At 39.9% G+C, this 20,541-nt stretch overlaps 1 protein-coding gene and 1 non-coding gene across 4 annotated transcripts in view; one reads left to right on the forward strand and one right to left on the reverse strand.

The window, feature by feature from the left end:
* The window catches only part of SLC4A4 (solute carrier family 4 member 4), a 355,228-nt gene that overhangs the window by 150,495 nt on the left and 184,192 nt on the right, over positions 1-20,541 (reverse strand). The gene's annotated exons all lie outside the window — the stretch shown is intronic.
* LOC133058920 (small nucleolar RNA U13) lies at positions 20,248-20,352 on the forward strand. The gene has a single exon (XR_009693431.1). It is a non-coding gene; the product is annotated as a small nucleolar RNA U13 (small nucleolar RNA).

A 20,541-nucleotide genomic window follows, 5' to 3' on the forward strand; every position in this document is an offset into this window, starting at 1 on the left:
GAAATGAATTTGAAAGCAATTCTTCACAAAGTAATTTAAATTTTCTAGGCAAAATTCTAAACTCATTGATTTACATCGGAAATTCTTCATAAATACTGCAATGGTACATTTCACCCAAACACTGTCCTAACTGCTGCAAAATCTGAAGCAAACAAGTAAGGTTTCCATTATAATGGTAATCCTGACTGACATTACAACTTTTCCAAGAAAGCTCATATACTGCCACATTTCTCTCATTTCTGAAAGATAGTTACAGGATAGCTCTCTGTATTTGTATTATATTGTGGGGTGGGGTGGGGGGAGACGTAAAAAAGGCACAGGACCAAGGAAGATGCAGGAACCAGATGGGGAAGAAGGGGCCACTGTTAGAAACAATCACATCCATTGTCCCGCCCAACTTTATCTGATTCTCATTAATAAAAGTAATATTAACAGCTTCACTGATGTTTAACTTTGTAACAGACTGAAAGAATTCAGAAGTCAACACTTCTAGGTAAACCTTAAGCAAGATGATCAGCATTCTTGCATCCTTTCCCACCTCCCTCCCCAGTAAACTCTCCACCTCTATCCTCCACAACACCCTGAACCAAAGACAAAGGCTTCCCAACGTTCCAACTCAGTAGTTCCCAAAGTGTGGTCCCCAGACCAGCAGTAGCAGCATCACCTGAGCACGTATTAGAAATGCAAATTCTTCTGACTCACCCCAGACCAATTATATCAAACGCTGAGTATGGGGCCAAGCAAGGTGGGTTTTACCAAACCTTTGAAATAATTTTGAAGTAAGCGAAAGCTGGAGAACCACTCCTCTAAATAAACCAGTTTCTTAACCACAGGATGTGTCCTAGCTGGAACTGAACTGCATGGAACATACACAAATTGAAATAGCAAAAAAGGCAAGATCTAAGAACCTTGTCCTCCTCCAAGCCATTGCTCCAAACTGTCACATCTCAAGCAAATCATGGAGTTAGCTTCTTTGCCACATAAACACACACAAAAAGAACTGTACACAGCCTTTCCTCTAAATCTTCGCCTACACAATCAATAGGCTTCCTTGGTAGCTCAGCTGGGAAAGAATCTGCCTGCAAGGCAGGAGACCTGGGTTCAATCCCTGATTTGGGAAGATCTCATGGAGAAGGATCTCATGGAGGAAGGTGAGAAGGCTGAATCACATCACCGATGCAATAGGCATGAACTTGGGCAAACTTTGGGAGATGGTGAGGTACAGGGAGGCCTAGCATGCTGCAGTCCACAGGGTCGCAAAGAATCAGACACGCCTGAAGTGACTTTAGCACGCACACATTCAATGAATAACTTTGTTATCAGAATTCACTATTGAATCAGCCTTTTCCAGAAACATATCACCCAAATTAAAGAAGGCAAGGACAAGAGATTACAAACCAGATTATACCTGGGAATCAGAAATTTCCATGTGGCACTTCAGCAAACCTGGGAAACTTACACAAAGAGTCCCTAACATTGTTCTAGTCAATAAGACACACTGTCTGGCTAAGTCAGTGTTTTCTAGAGTTTTGGCGTATAATGTAAACTCAATATACTGCAGTATTGAGTAAGTGGGGGTAGCGGAAGCAAATGTCACTGTGAATCAAAAAGGTGAAAGAGAAATGTACCCAAAAGTATGCTACTTCTTGTGCAGGTAAAGATTCACATACTCAGAGCAGCAGAGGATGCAGTGGGTTGGGTGGCATCACTGACTCAACAGACATGAATTTGAGCCAACTCTGGGAGATGGTGGAGGACAGAGGAGCCTGGTGTGCTGCAGTCCATGGGGTTGCAAAGAGTTGAACACAACTTAGCAACTGAACCACCACCACCACTGGTAGGCCTTTTCTATCTAATACACAGGGCAAATGAATGTTTTATAACTGCTCCTGGTCTAAAGCAACTTTGTTTTTTCAAGCCTGACTTTTACAACAGAAAAAGAAGAACCCGCCTTGAGTGAATAATCATAATAATTTCCATATCATTGTATTTTGGCCATAAGAAAAAGAAAGCTTGGAGGAGCACATTTTCAAGCAGTTTCACACAATCGAAAACAATTTCATTTTCAAAGTACCCACTTGGCAGGTACATACTGTCTTCTATAAAAATTAATTACATTCTGTACTAAGTTTGAAAATCATTGTTATTCTTTAGCACACATGTAGCAATTCATAAAGTCCTTTGCAATGGTATCTATTAGATACTATAAAAAGAGGTAGGAGAATGTACAGCATAGAAAAATGATGATACTTATATGTATACATGTTAAGTAAAAATGTAAATGTGTATGTGATGCAATGACACATAAACTGACCTCCCCATCTCATACCCTCATAATGAGCCTATAGGATATATTCTCTGTACACCTCACTGACTTACTGATACTTTTTCCCCCTTCGTTGACATAAAAAATCCACTAGAAGATGTGTATATCTAAGATTAAGAGTCAACTAATCTTTCTGAGCACTAAGTACTTTAATTTACATTACCTTACTTAATCCTCAGATAAACACTCTGAGATCAATATCATTATTACCACTTACACATAAACAAAATGAACTTCAAGTTCATGATCACACAACAAGTATCAATTTAAATCCAGATCTCTTAATAACAATCTAGGGACGTGGGGGGTGGGATTGGTCTCTCTATGTTATTTACATAAATAAACATACAAACGTCATCATTTCTAATGAAGAGAAAATATAACGTACAACCACAAAAGATATATCCTATTTCCATGGCAATTATGTGCAGTATAAAATCACCAAGGAGGTTTAAGCCAAAAATGTTCTTGGTTTCCAATTTAGCTTCTCCCAAAGATGGAGATTGCATTTCTTTACTTTTTCATTTTCATAAAGTAAAGGAGAAAAATATTCAACTCAGCTACTCTGCTTGCCACAGTGATTAGCCCAAAACCACAGCTCTGTGAAAAAGGAGAAAGGATACTAAAAGCAATAGCAAAATAATTGTAAAAGCGGTAGTGCTACACACTTCTGAATGTCCTAATTCACAGTCCTAGCCAAGTGTTTGTAAGATTCCACAATGAACATACAGTCAATGCTCCACTATTTCCATACTGGTTTTCCACCTTTCAAGAAATTGCAATTTCTTCCCATTTCAACCACTAAGAACAGGAATATAACAGGACAGGGATAATAAATCTGTTGAGATATAACAAGTTTGACTGAGAAAGTCATTCCAGAAGGAATGGCTGAGCTAAGCTTGGATTTTGTCAGATCAGTTTCCTAGTCCTCCATGCCAACAGACCACCAAGAGCTGTCCCCACCAAAAGCGATTTTAAGAAAAGCATGTCATCAAGACCTCCAACCCATTCTCAGTGCCCACCTCCAAATAAAATGCAGAAATATTTAAAATATAAATATGAGGCTAAAGAAAGTTTAAAATTTTATCAGTAAGAGCTCTTTGAAAGAATCTCATAACTAATAGAAAATCAGTTTGGATATTTTTGCTTGTACAATTTTTAATCATTTTGTTTTATTTAGAGGATTTCTGTTGTTTGCTCATGATTTAATATCACGTAAACTCCAAGAACGGAAAGCCAAGGCCTTTGGTTTGTCTTGTTCACAGCTACAGTCCCAGAGCTTGGCACCAGTGGCAATTAATAAATATTTGTGAATGAATGAATAACAGCAACTGGGTATCACTTTACTTCCATTTGGAGTTATTACTATAAACACTACTATTCAAAGTCTATTTCCTATGGCGGGAGATGCGATGTGCAGACTCCAAGAAACTTCAGACTTGGAAAGCCTTAGAGTAAATAAGGAAGAAGTTTGTAGCTGGCCCAGAACTAACGAAATGGAAACACACTGCCAAACTGGCTAAACGCCTGTCAGTCAGCAGCAGAAAGAGAGGTAAGAAACGACAAAAGTGAGAAAGGGAACCTGTGTGCAGGAAGAATCAGGTAAGAATGAGAGGAGACACAAGCGAGGGCGTCCCTGAGAGGAAAGGACAGCCTTGGGTAGAGAAAAGTCTGGGGACCAGAGATAAAGAATGTGCTTGGTTTGGAAAGTCAAAGCAAATCTGGAGGAAGGAAGAAGACATCAATAGATCCAGATAACTATGGAAGTATGTGAGTCAAGTTCTAGCCAAAAGCTTAAGTCATCCCTAATGTGTGGGGCAAGGACGATGGCGAAGACATCCTTACAGAGAGAAATGGAAGAAACAGAGGCCAAGGCAGTGCAACCACAAAGACTATTCTCTATTTTAAAGACCATTCTCTATCTTTTTGAGATCTCTGCTGTCCACATGCCCCTTGATAATCTACTCACCCTCAACTTCTTTGACCCTATTTTCTGTGTTTTTGAATTTTTTGAACTACTCTGTTGGCTTTTCCCAAGATTCAATGTTAGGGCTCCAACATCTCAATGTTGAATACACAGCCTTCATTTCTTCTAAGTCTTTTAAAATTTCAACCAGCAAAAGCAAAATGCTCTCACCAGAGTGATTCCCGTTCCCATTCCAATAATATTGCACTGGATATTTAATTTTTATTATGATCTAAAATAAAAATAAAATATTTATTATGATCTAAAATGGCTTCCCTGGTGGCACAGAAGGTAAAGAGTCCGCCTGCAGTGCAGGAGACCCAGGTTTGATCTCTGGATTGGGAAGATCTCCTGAAGAAGGAAATGGCAACCCGCTCTAGTATTCTTGCCTGAAAAATCCCATGGACAGAGGAGCCTGGCAGGCTACAGTCCATGAGTTTGCAAAGAGTCAGACACGACTGAGCAACTTCACTTTATGATCTAAAATAGGTAATTAAAAATTTTAAAGGCATTTTCATTTTCTTTCTGTGCACACACAACACACACTTGACATCTGAAAAAGCTCTAATCATTTGCGGAAACATTCAGAAACAAACAAGGACTAAAAAAATTACTAAAATAGGAAAGTCCTCACAAAGGACTTCAGGGCATCTGTGGTCCCTGTGATTACATATAGTATTTGTAATTCTTCGTGTCATCAGCACATGTGTGCATGCACACACACAAACATAAAACTATGAACCAGAAGTTACCCTGTACAAAGAATATAGGTGGAGGCATAGAAAATAATTTGTTACCTTATCTCATGAAAGTAGAAAAAGAAAAGAACAGTGATGTCAGCAAGACTATGCTACTTAGTAATACGGTAAGTTAGAATGATCGATGGAACATTAAGAAGTAAGGAAAGGAACATCTCACTGTCTTCATGACCCAAAGTGATTTCACTAAATACTCTCTCATCAGGTTGAGAAACTGCGATAGGTCCCCATAGCCACAGTATCCCAAACACATGTAACAGTGTCGGATTTCCTAATGTGGACTCTCTTATATATATATATGTTGATACTGGGTCCAAGACATAGAAAAAATTTCACTAATTAATGGAGAAGTTCTCTGAATTGATGAAGTGTCTAAATTTAAAACAATTTAAGCAAGCTACCAATTCAACTTAGTATGTGACTTGGTAAATGAGTTTATCCTTCTCCCTTCCTAGATACTTTGAAAATAACAGGTTAAAAATATTAAAAACAAAAAATTATAAAATCACATCAATTAAAAAAACTAATAGACAACAAACAGAGACAAGAGACTTCAAAAATTTTCTAGAAGCAAAGGAATAGGTAAGTGTATTCGAACCTGAGAGAGGATCAAGAGGGAGAGAATGAAAAAGAAGAGTATTAAAACTTGATAGTATTTGTTAGCCATCTGTATGTCTTCTTTGGAGAAATGTCTGTTTAGTTCTTTGGCCCATTTTTTGATTGGGTCATTTATTTTTCTGGAATTCAGCTGCAGGAGTTGCTTGTATATTTTTGAGATTAATCCTTTGTCTGTTGCTTCATTTGCTATTATTTTCTCCCAATCTGAGGGCTGTCTTTTCACCCACTACAATATTGTAAAGTAATCGGCCTCCAACTAATAAAAATAAATGAAAAAAAAAAAATAAAGAAAACCAAATCTCTGAGCAAAAAAAAACTTGATAGTATTTGTGCTACATAGAAACTACAGTGTGAAATATGTGCAGAAAGTCATGGAGTCAAAAAAGAGATCTTCCATGAAAGACACTGAAGAAGGTCCACACTGGAAGAGGCCAAGTACAATGGAGGCCCAAGTAAGATGCAAGCAGAAAGGGATGAGTTTCTGGAAAGTCACTGCACCAAAGTTTGCTTCCATCCCAGCGGGTGCACACCCAGCAGCTGAGGCATTTATACCACAGGGTTCGTTGCTGAAGTGGGATTTAGAAAAGACCAGAGAATCAGAGCAGGAGTTTGTACCTCATAGCAAAATCTTCTGAATTCTAGAATTCAGGATGACAGGATGACATTTCCTACTCACTCTAAAACAAATCCTCTTTCAGTTCAGTTCAGTTGCTCAGTCGCCTCCGACTATGCTACCCCATAGACTGCAGCACGCCAGGCCTCCCTGTCCTTCACCATCTCCCGGAGCTTGCTCAAACTCATGTCCATCGGGTCGGTCGGTGATGCCATGCAACCATCTCATCCTCTGTCATCCCCTTCTCCTCCTGCCTTCAATCTTTCCCAGCATCAGGGTCTCTTCTAATGAGTCAGTTCTTTGTATCAGCTGGCCAAAGTATTGGAGCTTCAGCTTCGGCATCAGTCCTTTCAATGAGTATTCAGGACTGATTTCCTTTAGGATTGATTTACCTGAATACAAATCCTCTTACTTGAATAAAAATGAACAATTGAGAATTATCAGATATATGAGAGGAAGCCCAAGACTAAACACACACACACAAAACCAAAACACAACTTCATTAAAAGAATTATAATTTAGAAAACGTAAATAAAGATTCTTACTAGTTTGCAAGAGATTTGAGAAGATACTGTATCCATAAAGTGTGGACAGAATGCTATAAAAAATAGAAAAGGAAAATGCTGTACAGTTATAATAATTTTCAAGACTACATGTGATAGTAATAAATGTATATGGGCTTCCCAGGTGGCACAGTGGTAAAGAATCCCCCTACCAATGCAGGAGATGCAAGAGATGTGGGTTCGACCCCTGGGTCAGGAAGATCTGCTGGAGAGGGAAATGGCAACCCACTCCAGTATTCTTACCTGGAAAATTCCATGGACAGAGGAGCCTGGCAGACTACAGTCCATGAGGTGGCAAAGCTTCAGACATGACTGAGCGACTAAGCACACATTACATGTACATATATATGGGTTAGAAAAATAAAATCAAGCAAATCTTCTAAAAAAGTAATGGTCAAGGGGGCAAATGTTCAGAATATGAGAGTACAGAGTATCAATCCATGAAGGCCAATTAGAAAGACTATTAAAAGTCCTACTAAGCTGGAACAAGGAAAATGAAAAAGAGAATGCTGTTACAGAGAATATCCTACAGCTAAATTAAGGACACATTTCTTCAATCACAAAGGTCCCTAGAGAAAGTAAACAAAACAAACCACATACACACAATCCAGCACTGTATGTAAACGAATCATTAGGAAACTTCACAACACTCAGAGTGAAGAGAATACCCTAAAATTTTCTATCTAGAGAGAAAAGCAATAAGAACTGCACTTCGGAATTCTCTTAAGCAACACAAAAACACAAGAAGAGAATGAAACTATGCTTTCAGAGTTCTGGAAGAAATATTATTTTCAACCTTCAACTGTATACTCATCTAAACTAACAATCAAGTGTGAAAAAACAATAAGGAAACTTTCGATCAGAAAAAAAAAAAGAAAACCAAACAAAATGTCAACCTTTATATGCCCTTTCATACAAAGTTACCTGAAATGTGATTTGGCAAAGTGAAAAAACAAAGAAAAAGAGATGGATGGTCTCCAATTCAGGAGAGGAATGAGAGCAAATGCTAGAACAGAATCTGTGCAGCACGTCTTGGGACAGCAGTATCTTAAGACACAGGAAAATAGAGTAGGGAAGAGGGGAGACAGCAAGGAGGGAGAGACCAGGGAGAACAAAGCAGTCATAGGGTTTATCCGTGCCCTTCAGATATTGAAAGAGCTTGGGGATACAGTAACAATATCAATCTGAAAATATACAATTTAAATATACAATAAATATACAATTTAAAACTACAGGTTAAAAAAAGAACTGTACAAGAAAGAAGATGTAATTATAAACTATGTCATAGCTTTAAACTATATTCCTATTGTCATAATAATGTAAATACTATTTATGAATTTCTGACTTTAACATCAACTGACAGAAAAAGACAACTGATAGATAAAAGTCAAGGATGTAAATCTAACCAATACTGACAAGAAAGGGGCTTCCCTGGTGGCTCAGATGGTAAAGAGTCTGCCTGCAATGCAGGAGACCCGGTTTGATATCTGGGTCGGGAAGATCCTCTGCAGAAGGGAATGGCAACCCACTCCAGTATTCTTGCCTGGAAAATCCCAAGGACGGAGTTGCCTGGCAGGCTACAGTCCATAGATTCACAAAGAGTCGGACATGCCTGAGCGACCTTCACATTTTGACAATAAATAAAGCACCAATGACAGAAATCAGGAAGTAACAATGGCAAGGAGAGGGCCAGGGAAGAGCAGGAAACCACCATCCTTTACTGACAAACGGCTGCTTAGTTGCTCAGTTGTGTCTGACTCTCGGCAACCCCAAGGACTGTAGCCTGCCAGGCTCCTCTGTCCATGGAACTTTCCAGGCAAGAATTATGGACTGGGTTGCCATTCCTTTCTTCAAGGGATCATCCTGACCCAGGGATCACACTCATACCTCTTGCTTCTCCTGAACTGGCAAGAGGATTCTTTACCATTGAGCCACCTGGGAAGCCCAAGATCTTTTGAAAAAATAATAATTAATAGGAAATATCTAAGATTGATAAATCAGAGATAGCAGGATAAACTTATGATATAAAGATAAGAAGATAACCATGACAAAGCCAAAAGAAAATAATAGAAACAATTAAAAGCATTAAAAGTTATTGCTACAAGGGAAAGGTCTGGAAATAGGGAAGATAATACAAAGGTGCTTGTTTCTCATTAGAAGTCCTCTGTTTACTTCAATTTCATGATTATTTACATATAATACTTTAATAAAAAATCTTAATACATATGTTTATGCATCATATGATAGTGTTAATTAAATCTACTTTTATTATTTTGAAATACCTGAGATTAAGTTGTCTATTGATTAGTAGACAATCTTGGGGGTTCTAATTAAATCAAACTTCTAATATAAACATGGAGATCATGAAGAGTTTAAAATCAATTTTTTTAGAAGAGTTTAAAATCATTTTTTTTCTTTATTTTTTGGCCATGTCGCAAGGCATATGGGATCTTAGTTCCCTGACCAGAGATTAAACCTGCAACCCTCTGCATTGGAAGCACAGAGTCTTAACCTCTGGACCACCAGGGAAGTCCCCAAATCCATTTGTAAGTAGCTTTAAGATGCTCCATCGAGTGATATTTACATTATTTTTAAAATGATGACAAAGGAAATTTTTCCTGGAGGCTCTATCTGAATTATCAAAGATTCATATTAATAGCTTTAGTCAACAAAAGGCCTTATATCCAAAGTGTCAATGAAAGAAGAAAAGAAGTATGAGCAGAAAAGCAAGCCGTTTAACACAGTCCTACATCTGCAGACAAACAAATATATAGATATGGATGTCAATATCAATGTTTATATAGATATAGTTTATTAGTATTATATATAGACATAGATACAGATATAAAACTTTAAAAGAGTAACAGACACATTCTCTGGGCCTCCAGCTACAAACACAGCTCCTCCTAACCACTCTTGATTTATGGCTCACAAAACGTGACCTGGAGAAAAGCCTTGTGCGGTAACTCCTCATGGCCTTGCTGATACACATCCAACTAGTTGACACACATTGGGCAATTGGTGATCACAGGTCATACTCAAGTCAGCGAGCACCCTCCAGGAAAGAAGGGGACAAGGACCTTTGGGCCCATCATGCCACTATCACATACACGGCTCCGAGTGTCTGCGTGAGAACAAAGGCACAGGGTGTAACAGAGGAGAACAAACCTGACTCCATATTGGATCTGTTCCTTCAGCTCTAACCGTGCACGCTCTGTTGTTTATGCTTAGTCATGCTGGCTCTGCACTTTTGCCTAGCCAAACAGTAAAAGAATGCTACCTATATCCTGAAATATACATAATAGCAATAGCAAAGTTCTGCCTCCCAGTCTGGACCTTCAGAAACGTAATATAGAGATAAAATTTGCAGAACAGAAAATAACATTTGTCTTGTTGAAGGTTTATAGGGACATCATGACCAGATCCTCCATGGATAGCTGTAAGAACAAAAGATTATCACAGTCCATCCAAGGTCTGGTGGGCAAAAAACCTGCCACACCCTCTCCCCCTTTAGTATAAAAGAAGCCTGAATTCGAACTCGGGTTTTTCAGGTGGCGCTAATGGTAAAGAACCTGCCTGTCAATGCAAGAGACCTAGGAGATGCAGGCTCAATCCCTGGGTTGGGAAGATCCCCGAGAGAAGGAAAAGGCAACCCACTCCAGTATTCTTGCCTGGAGAATCCCAGGGACAGAGGAGCCTGGTGGGCTGTAGTCCATGGGGTCGCAAAGGGTCAGACGTGACTGCAGTGACTTAGCACACAAGATGATTCTTTGGAAGAGTAGTCTTCCATCTTCTTGGTCAGCTGGTTTTCTGAATAAAGTTGCCTTCCCTTGCCCCAGTTCCTTGTCTCTCAATTTATCAGTCTGTCGTGCACCAAGCAATATTAACTTGAACTCGGTAACAGGTCCAAGCCAACAACCTTCCCAGTGTATGCTGGCTCGTGTACTCATTTTCTCTGCCTTGGAGAGGTTTAGTATACAATTTAGCCAAAGTGACATCTAGGTTCCAAATGATGAAATAGCTTTGAGGCCTCACGCGATCCCAGGGTTACTCTGGGGAATTCTGGTCAGAACTAACACAGGCTTAGGATTTCCTTCGTATTGGAAAGTGCAAGTTGAACTGAATGCCCAGTTGATACTGTTTCACTCCTAAATGTCATCTAGTCATCTTGTTCTAAGAAATCCCAAGGCTGAGAGTCTTCAACTCCTTGACACAGACCTGTGTGACAGGGACTGCCTTGGTCCTGATTTTTCTGGCTGGTGGGTGAGGTGTACAGAGTGGTAACTCACACCTCATCTCGCTCAGATAAACCTAATGGGTCCATGAGGAGAAATATAAAAGGAATCCAAGGAATAACTTATATCAGCCTGACATGATGGAAATAAGTCAAAGGCAGAGTAAGATTATAAAATGAAATAATAATCCCCTATAGAATTGCTGTAAGGATTAAGTGTACAGCAGAAAACTAACACAACATTGTAAAGCGATTATCCTCCCATTAAAAAAAGGATTAAGCAAGGAAATGCATGAGCAAGTGTCCTACACAGATGTTCAATAAATGTTAGTTTCTTCTCTTTCCTTTTGGCCTATAACCATAAGCATACATTCCCTATGAAATCAAGATCCTTAGAACATGAACTACAATTGCCAGGATTAGGACCCTACCATTTGTCATTTTCCAGCCTAAGGAGGTGAGTCCAGAGAACTGAGAGGTTGTAGCTGGAGGTTAAAAGCATCTGAGTTGGTTCAAGAGATGAGGACTGAGGCCCAAACGTAGGTGTCACTCATCACATAGAAGGTATGCAGTGACTTTTGGTAAACCAAAGTTAGGTCACTTCTAGCAAAAGTGTTACAATGTCTCCCTGAGCACAGACACCATTAGTAATTATTTACTTGAGAAACTTATGCAACATGTACCTAACTTATTTAGCCGTGTTCCATCATGCTGAAAGGAAGTTCTTTCAGTTCAGTTCAGTTCAGTCGCTCAGCCGTGTCCGACTCTTTGCGACCCCATGAATCGCAGCACGCCAGGCCTCCCGGTCCATCACCAACTCCCGGGGTTTACTCAAACTCATGCCCATCAAGTTGGTGATGCCATCCAGCCATCTCATCCTCTGTCATCCCCTTCTCCTCCTGCCTCCAATCCCTCCCAGCATCAGGGTCTTTCCCAATGAGCCAACTCTTCGCATGAGGTGGCCAAAGTATTGGAGTTTCAGCCTCAGCATCAGCCCTTCCAATGAACACCCAGGACTGATCTCCTTTAGGATGGGCTGGTTGGATCTCCTTGCAGTCCAAGGGAAGTTCTTTAGGTAATCACTAATGTGTGCAAAGGACGCCTTGGTCTCCTTGGAACCATAGGTTCCATCTAGCACCTGTCATTCTGAATTGAGGGTAATAAATGCCTTTCTCTGTTTCTTCCTGAAGTGGTATGGAGGATGATTTGAGTAGGAAAACAGACAGTGATAAAATATATGAAGCCTTGCTGTACTGTGTGCTGTGCTAAGCCACTTCCGTTGTTATATGAAGCCTTGACCAACAACAAAAAAGATGCAGAGACTCTAATACTTCACTGGGTCTAGTTAAGATGTTTAAAGATTGCTTAAATCAGAGGGCAAAGGTACCTACTAGAAAATCTACTTTCTGCTGAACCAAGATGAAAAGGAGAAAAAAGCAGAGGATGAGAAAAAAAAAAACAAAAAACTCATGTCAGTAATAACTTGAATCAGTATCAAAAAGTTAGCTTCAGAAATTCCTCCAACGGAGTACTAGTGGAAGTTTCTCACTGTTATACATGTCTCTTACAGGGAAATAATACAGAAAGCACAAGAAGGTTAAATGCCCCACAGGATAGATACACTGTGGCTATGTTATCAGAGATGCAACTCAGAGAAATCACAGAGATAAAGGACACGGAGAACATAAACCGACTTCTCTCTCACGTTTGGGAGATACGTCTTCCATGTCTTTTTCTCCTGTAACAACACATAGCTACTATTCTAAGGTCTGTTTATATACTTTTGATGACCGGGAACTTGGCACTTAATGAAGCGATCTATTCTATTGTAACAAACTCATTCTTACAGTCAGTAAAACACCTGATTTCTCAGGTTAGTAGTAGCATCTGGATGGACCAAGAGACAGTATGTGCCAAGTAAAGCACACACATGCTAAGAAACACCTGGATTTCATTTAAACACACAGAACTTCCTAGAGATAATGTACAGTCACACATGCCCCCAGACTTAACTAAGCATTTTCATAAGGGTAGAGCCCTTGCTTTATCCTTTATTTCCTAACACTGTGAAGTTGATCCCTGCAGTCTTCATTCCCTCCCAAGAAGCTGGTAAACAAAGGCCCTTAGTAAGAAAACTGTGTATCCTCACATAAGAGGGATGGACCTCTATCCTTGTCAACAGGGACTGAACCTGAATCAAGTTATCAATTCTTCTTAAAAATCACTGACTTTCATGAATCATTGAATCATGAAGATAAAAACTACACTCAAATCCTAAAACAACAATCCAAAACATTCTTGTTGTTCAGTCACTAAGTCACATCCTACTCTTTGCAACCCCATAAATTGCAGCATCCCAGGCTCCTCTGTCCTTCACTATCTCCTGGAGTTTGCTCAAATTCACATCCGACCCATTCATATTGGGTTGGTGATGCTATCCAAACATCTCATCCTCTGCTGCTTCCTTTTCCTTTTGCTTTCAATCTCTCCCAGGAGTCCAAGCAATATATTATTCCCTAAACTGTTTCTGGTTCTGTTCTTTGAAGCAGCAAAGTCTACCTTCCTCTAGGTGTTTGGATTAAGCCCATCTCATGAAACAACTACAATGCCCTTTCTCTGATTCCTTTCATCCATACCCTGATGGCCGAGGAAGATTCCTCATTATCTGATCATGTCCCCAAAGATCTCTAGGTTCTCATTCTCTGCCTTCAGATATGATCCACCCTTCTCCACAAGCATTTCCAACTCTATTCAAGAGAACCAGCTTAGCACCAACATCCCTCTCCCCTTGGCAAAAACAGGTCTAGTGAGTAGGTCTGTGAAGTAGGTGTCTGCCTCATTCAATGTATTTTCCCAGGACTAGGTGAGCATCAGCCAAGAGAGGTACTAAAACTATTTAAGTGAATGAGTGAACTGATCATTTGAAAAAAATTTAATATAACACGTCCAAACTGTATCACCGCAACTGAACATAACAAAATTATCACCACTAAAGGGGAAGTGTTAGTTGCTCAGTCATGTCCAACTCTTTGCAACACCATTTTCTGTAGCCTCTGTCCATGGAATTCTCCAGGCAAGACTACTGGAATGGGTTGCCATTCCCTTCTCCAGGGGATCTTCCCAATCCAAGGGTCGAATCCGAGTCTCCTGCACTGCAGACGGATTCTTTACCATCTGAGCTACCAGTGAAGTACCAAAGGGGATGGGACACTCCCAATCCAAGATGATAACAATCATTCTTACAAAGACAATAGTCACAGCTATCACTGAAATTACTACAAATTATCATAACAACCTACACAGCTTAAGCCTCTAGATGGTTAAAAGGATATACCACTTTCTTATAGGCTTGAGGCACTTCCATAGAAACACAGAAACTATTCAAAGATGTCTTTTGGAAACTGGGGAAATGATTCAATCTTGACACAGCAATTCCTAAAATCCAGACCCCAGCTTAGGAACATGATACAAGAATCGATTTTTAAAGGAAGATTTTTATTAAGGGAAAATTTTGTCATTATAATTGGATTTCTCCTGCTCTTTCTCCTCAAAAAGGATGCTGATATTAGTCTCTCCACTATATGCACCTAACGAGACTGTTCTTTGATTTGTAACCATGGTTACTACTTGAAGAACCCATCATAGTGTATGGCTCTTTTTTGAGGTAAAAGCTGATCATGGCCCATAACAGTCTGTGTGTTCCAGCTGCTTCCTGGAGTTGATAAGAATGGGCCTGAGAAAACAGAACCATCCCAGAAAATTATACTTTTGAATGCTGCCTTGTTGCCCCTCATTGAGAAACACCAGGAATTTCATTTTCTGATCTGAAACAACAAAACCGAGTCATCAGTGTCCACATCTCTTATTAGCAGACAAGAGCACTATCCGTGGCTAAAAGCACAGAGATCTGAGGGCACAGAGAATGACAAGCAGAGAAGGAAATAGAAAAGAACTATGTCATCCGGAGTCCACACACCTGAGTTCAAACCCTGGTCCCCCACTTACCATGTGATCTCAAACACTCCCCGCCAGACAGGCAAGGTCAGGGCAAAAGAACAACCTCAGATTCTCAATGCTAAAAACAAAGGTCATTTATTTCTCCCTTATAATAATAATGTCCACATGGATTTTCTGGGGTTTCTGATCTACATCTCTTGCCCTTAGGCCAGGACCTAAATGCACAGAGCAGTCCTCACAAGACACACTGCTTGTTCGAGAGAAAAGAAACTCGTAAGACATGTGTTGACTCTCACAGCTTTCCCTGGAAATGATACCCATCACTTCTGCTCATGCTCCACTGACTGAAGCAAATCATGTGGTCACACCTAACTTTACGTGGTTGAGGAAGACAGCATTCATACATGCCCAGAGAAAAAAAGAGCCGCAGCAGTTGTGAACAGCCCTAAAGCACTATGTCAGCATAAGTATGTAACCTCAGTTGTGTCTGACTCTGCAACCCCATGGACTGTAGCTCACCAGGCTCCTCTGTCCACAGGATTCTCCAGGCAAAAATACTGGAGTGGGTTGCCATTCCCTTCTCCAGAGGATCTTCTTGAACCAGGGATTGAACCCAGGTCTCCTGCATCGCAGGCAGATTCTTTATCAGCTGAGCCACCATGGAAGCTCTGACCTCACTGAGCCTCAGCAATTTCATCTATAACAAGGCTTAAGGATGCTTACATCATAGAATATTTGATGGGGATGGCATGTGGCTGAATAACTGATAGCTGGCAATAGTTCTAGTTACTTTGGTACTGGTATCTCAACCACGGATAGAATGATGTAGTCAGACAGAAATGGATGCCCTTGCCAAGGAATCGAATTCCCAAATTCTACTACTATTAGCAGTCACAAAGAGGCAGTGGCCCTTCCCATGCCAGTGAAGCTGGTGAGCTGGGGATGCTATGAAGACTCTGATCCAACACATTCAAAACAGTCATTCTCGCTCTGGATTTGCACATTATCTCTCGTTTCAGTCTTTTCCCCCATTTTCAGGTTAAGTGTTCAATTAATCAACAAATGATCCAAAAAGTGCTGTGTGTCAGGTATTATACTGAGCCACTGAGTTAGAAGCGAACCACAGTTTTTTCCCAAAAGAACCAATTTCGGTAATAAGAATCCCCATTTATGTTCTAGACACAGCCCACACACTATCAGTACCCCTCATCAAAAGAAATAAAAGTTAAAATTAAGTCACACAAGTAAGGAAATGTAGATGAATTTGAAAAGACTACCTAACAGTCAAAAACTAAAATGGAAAAAAGAGAAGGTTTGCCTCAGGTAAATAGATTCTGTACATTCTAGTTAAGTAGATGGTACAGTTATTCTATGCCCTTTCTTATTTGTTTTCAGATTGACTAAGCTCTTAAAGATGATGAGAGCCCATCTTGTCCATACAAATCTAATGGGGCAAAGGAGATACAAGCGTGACTGATAGCACATGATTTGCAGTTAATGTATCCACAAGAGGTGGGTAGATGAGTCCAGTCCAACATTTACTAAACATCTACTAAGTGTATAGCATTCTGCTTTGCAGAAGAAATTCAAAGATGAGTGAGATGTGGTTCAGGCTCTTTGAGCACTCCGCCAACCATGAAGGAAGCAATTTGTACTATGGTGTGGTGATAAAGTAATGGCTGGGAGAATGAGCGTAGAAATGAAGGAGAGGCACATGGGTGGGAGAGAAGGAAAGGAAAGAAATGAAAAAAGAGTCTCCTAGAGGAAATAAGAACTTCAAGGATTAATTAAATGTATTCAGTCACATGGGAGAAGTCGCAACAGCATGAATAAGGGATACAGAGATTGAAAGTTCTGGAACCTAAGTAAATGAGGACCCCAAATATTACTGGAGCTTGTAGTATTAAAATGGAAATGTCAAGAGATGATTAAGAAGAGTTAAGCAGAGACCAATGCAAGGAGCATCATCTCATAGTTTAGAGAACTTGACCTTCTCAACATCGGCAAGGCCATGAAGCTTGGGCTTGAAAAGACAGCAAGGGGGCACTAAAGTTTTTGAGCAAAGGGAGTGATATGTTTGCATCTGTGACTTAGATAGGTCCTTCTAGCAGTTGTGAAAGATGGATTTCAAGGAGTAAGAATGAAGGCTGGGAAAAGAGGAGGATATTAAAATAATTCATGCAAGAGATAATACAGATCCAAAGTAGAGAAGTTGTCATGGAGAGTTAGGGAAGGCAGGAATGACTAGGAAGGAAAATAGCAGAAGGGGATGAAGAACAAGGAGGAGGATGAGATGACAGGGGCTTCTGGCCTGACAAGGGAAGGATGAGAGGCTCCTGAGATGGGGGACACAGTAAGAGGAATACAGTTGGGATCCAAATTAGCAGGACAATGCTAAACACCATAAGCATTCAGTTCATTACCACAGAAAGAAGGCCATTATTTCTGAAGATTCTGCCAGTGATTTTCATCAAAGTAAAATTCTCCTGCTTGCTGCCAAGAAGAAATTTCATTATTAACTTTGGAATTGATATCTGCAGCTAGAATATTACATTTGCTTTTCCTCCAGTCTCTCTCGCTCACATGTAGACAGACATACTAATTCAAGTAGTTAGATCTTCAGTGGTCTCCAAGAATTAAATTCAGGCATTGTTTGGTCTCATAAAAGAGGTTTACTCTGTATCTGCATGAAACAGTCTCCATCAGTTTTGAATGAACCCCTTCTATCTCAGAAGTCTCCCGTAAAACCACAGCCTCAGCAGTTCTTTGGGAGGCCTTGAACTGGTAACCCCAGTCCTTTCTCACTATGAGAAAAGCTCTCTTCCTCCATCTACGAGGGTATGCAGGAGGTGAATATTTTCTTCACACTGGACTTGCATAGCTTTACACAGTTCTCAGCATTGCCCAAAACGACACACTCCAAAGTCAAGCCCACGATTTCTGTTACAACTGGGTGGGAGTCATTGGTGCTATTCACCAAAGATTTCTTAATCTCCACCCTCTAGGCACATGGTAGGATAACAATTCTTTGAAATTAGGTGTGGACATATGACTCACTTTGGTGGAAGAAATATGAGTGAAAGTAACACGTCATTGCTGGACACAAGTTATTGAGGCAATCCATGAGTCACCATAACTCTTCCCCATGCTACAGTGATTGTGGAAGCATAAACTGAGATAAGGCTACTGTTGGCCTGCATCATGATCTAGATCTGGATCATGGGCCACGATCATCATCTAAGGATGATGAACACAGCTCTCTGGAGTCCCATATTAAATAGGTAATAGTGTGAGAAAGAAACCTCTATGGTGCTAACTGAGAGACATTTGGGGTTAGTTGTCACTGTAGCAAAATCCAGCCCATTTTAATTATTAGTTGTCCTGAAAGCAGCAAAGAAAGAAGGGTAGGAAGACCCTAAAATTAAAATAACAGTCTTAACCATGTCAGGAATTAAAACTAAGGTGTTTTTTTTTTTCATTTATTTTTATTAGTTGGAGGCTAATTACTTCACAACATTTCAGTGGGTTTTTAAATTTTCTGTTTTTTAATTTACAATAACATAATAAACCCAACTGCAAGTTGCCATAAGTAATGTATTTTATGAAAAATAACTGCATTTTACAAAACAAAAGAATGGCATCCTTTCACATTTTTACACATCTCTTCAATGTATGGTTTACTCTACATCTAGATTCTCTTGTCTGATTCTGTGTTCAATCTTTTGAGATATATTGTTTTGGTTGAAAATGACACAGAGAAAATCCAAAGGCCTTTCAAACTCTTTGAAGGAGTCTCAGGGGTACCCAGGGGTCCCCAGTCCCCATTTTGAGAGTCAGTTCTGTAGTGTGATTGGTCAGAAAACTTTTTCTGTAAAGGGGAACATAGTAAATATTTTAGGCTTTATAGGCCATACAATCTCTGTTGCAACTATTGAACTCTATCACTGAAGCATGAAAATAGCCATAGATAGTACATAAACTAAAGAGCGTGGCTGTGTTTTAATAAAACTTTATTCACAAAACCATGTAGTATATCAGATTTGGTCCATGGGCCTTAACTGTTCATCCCTGCAATAGACAATACCTAAATCAATTCGATATGGGTCCTGCTTAAGGATATGGGTCCTACCTCTATTGTAGACCACACACTACAGTAAGTAAGATGTACACCCACACAACAATACAAAACTGAATGAGACAAGGTCATAGGAGGTGGTACAAAAAAGGGTGCCTGCAGAGTTCAAGGTCAGCAGAGGGTATCTCGGGTTGGAAAGGTTGCAAGGAGAATGTGGACCTTGAACAACCAGCAGAATTTCGACAGACAGTCTCAGGAGGAAGGAGAGTATTCCAAGTGGAGAGAATGTTCAGGACAAAGACAAAAACAGAGGGAAGAACTCGGCAAATTTAAGAAATGATAAGCAGCTTCTGAAATCTAATGCAGATAAAGGGAAATGCAGCAGCCTAAGATGTTGCTTCCTCAACTTCAGGGCACTGTCCAACGGGCTTGAATGCCAGACCCAGGGGGGCTGGACATGATCTGAAATGCACTGACGTGCCACTGACCATTTCTACATGAGGATGTCAGCCAGAAATGATAAGATTAGTTGGAAGACAGAGTTTAGGACACATTTCCCTGTACCCAGTTATAAGCAGTGACCCCAGATAACAGGACAAGCAAGAGAAAATAAGAATCTGAACAAAAGCAATGGCGGTAAGACCAGAAAGAAGACAAACGCAAGCAACATGACAGGTATCATTTAACAGACTCAGTCAATCTGTTAAATTAATCTCTTCCCTTCCCACTGCAGGTAAAAGGGAAGAGACAATGCATAATCAAAGATGACTTTAAGGTTCCAATCCTGAAAGAAGGGAGAAAGATGGTAATAGACAGCAAGGTCAGGAAAATGGCCAGATTTGGTGATGAGAAGAAGAGTTTGATTGTGAACATATTCCACATACGGCCATTTGCAAACAAGTGTGAATGTTCACAAGTCTCAAGCTCTTCTTGTTGGGGGAAAACAACCTCTATTTTATAATTAAAGCAGATGGTCAAAGTTTTTTGAAATCTGTGTCTCTTAAAATCTCCTCCAAGCCCCCAGAACTCCAAAGTACAACAGAAGTTCTAAGTTTTTATTCTTTTCCACCTTGATTCTTTCTATTAATAACTTCAGGAGTCAGCATATACTTTAGTCCATTATAAATGCAGTATCAGATCCTTTTGTAGTTCATGAGCATGATGATTGGGTGCTCATGCTGCTGCGTGATATGTGCCTCCCTCCAAACCTTGTTACGACACCGGCACATTACCCGTCTGATGCAAAATAAATAAATAAATAAATACAGTATCATTTATCAATGAAATAACTAATGGGCCTTCTTTAAGGAGCTCAGGATAAACAGTAACCAACACCCCCTCTTTGTAAAAGCGGTAAGGGCTGTCTGCATTTGAAGAATGTTGTAATTAATTCTTGGATACTACACAACTTTACTGAATGTCTATGTTAAC

Source organism: Dama dama, chromosome 6 (assembly GCF_033118175.1).
Source record: "Dama dama isolate Ldn47 chromosome 6, ASM3311817v1, whole genome shotgun sequence".
Classification (NCBI taxonomy): domain Eukaryota; kingdom Metazoa; phylum Chordata; class Mammalia; order Artiodactyla; family Cervidae; genus Dama; species Dama dama.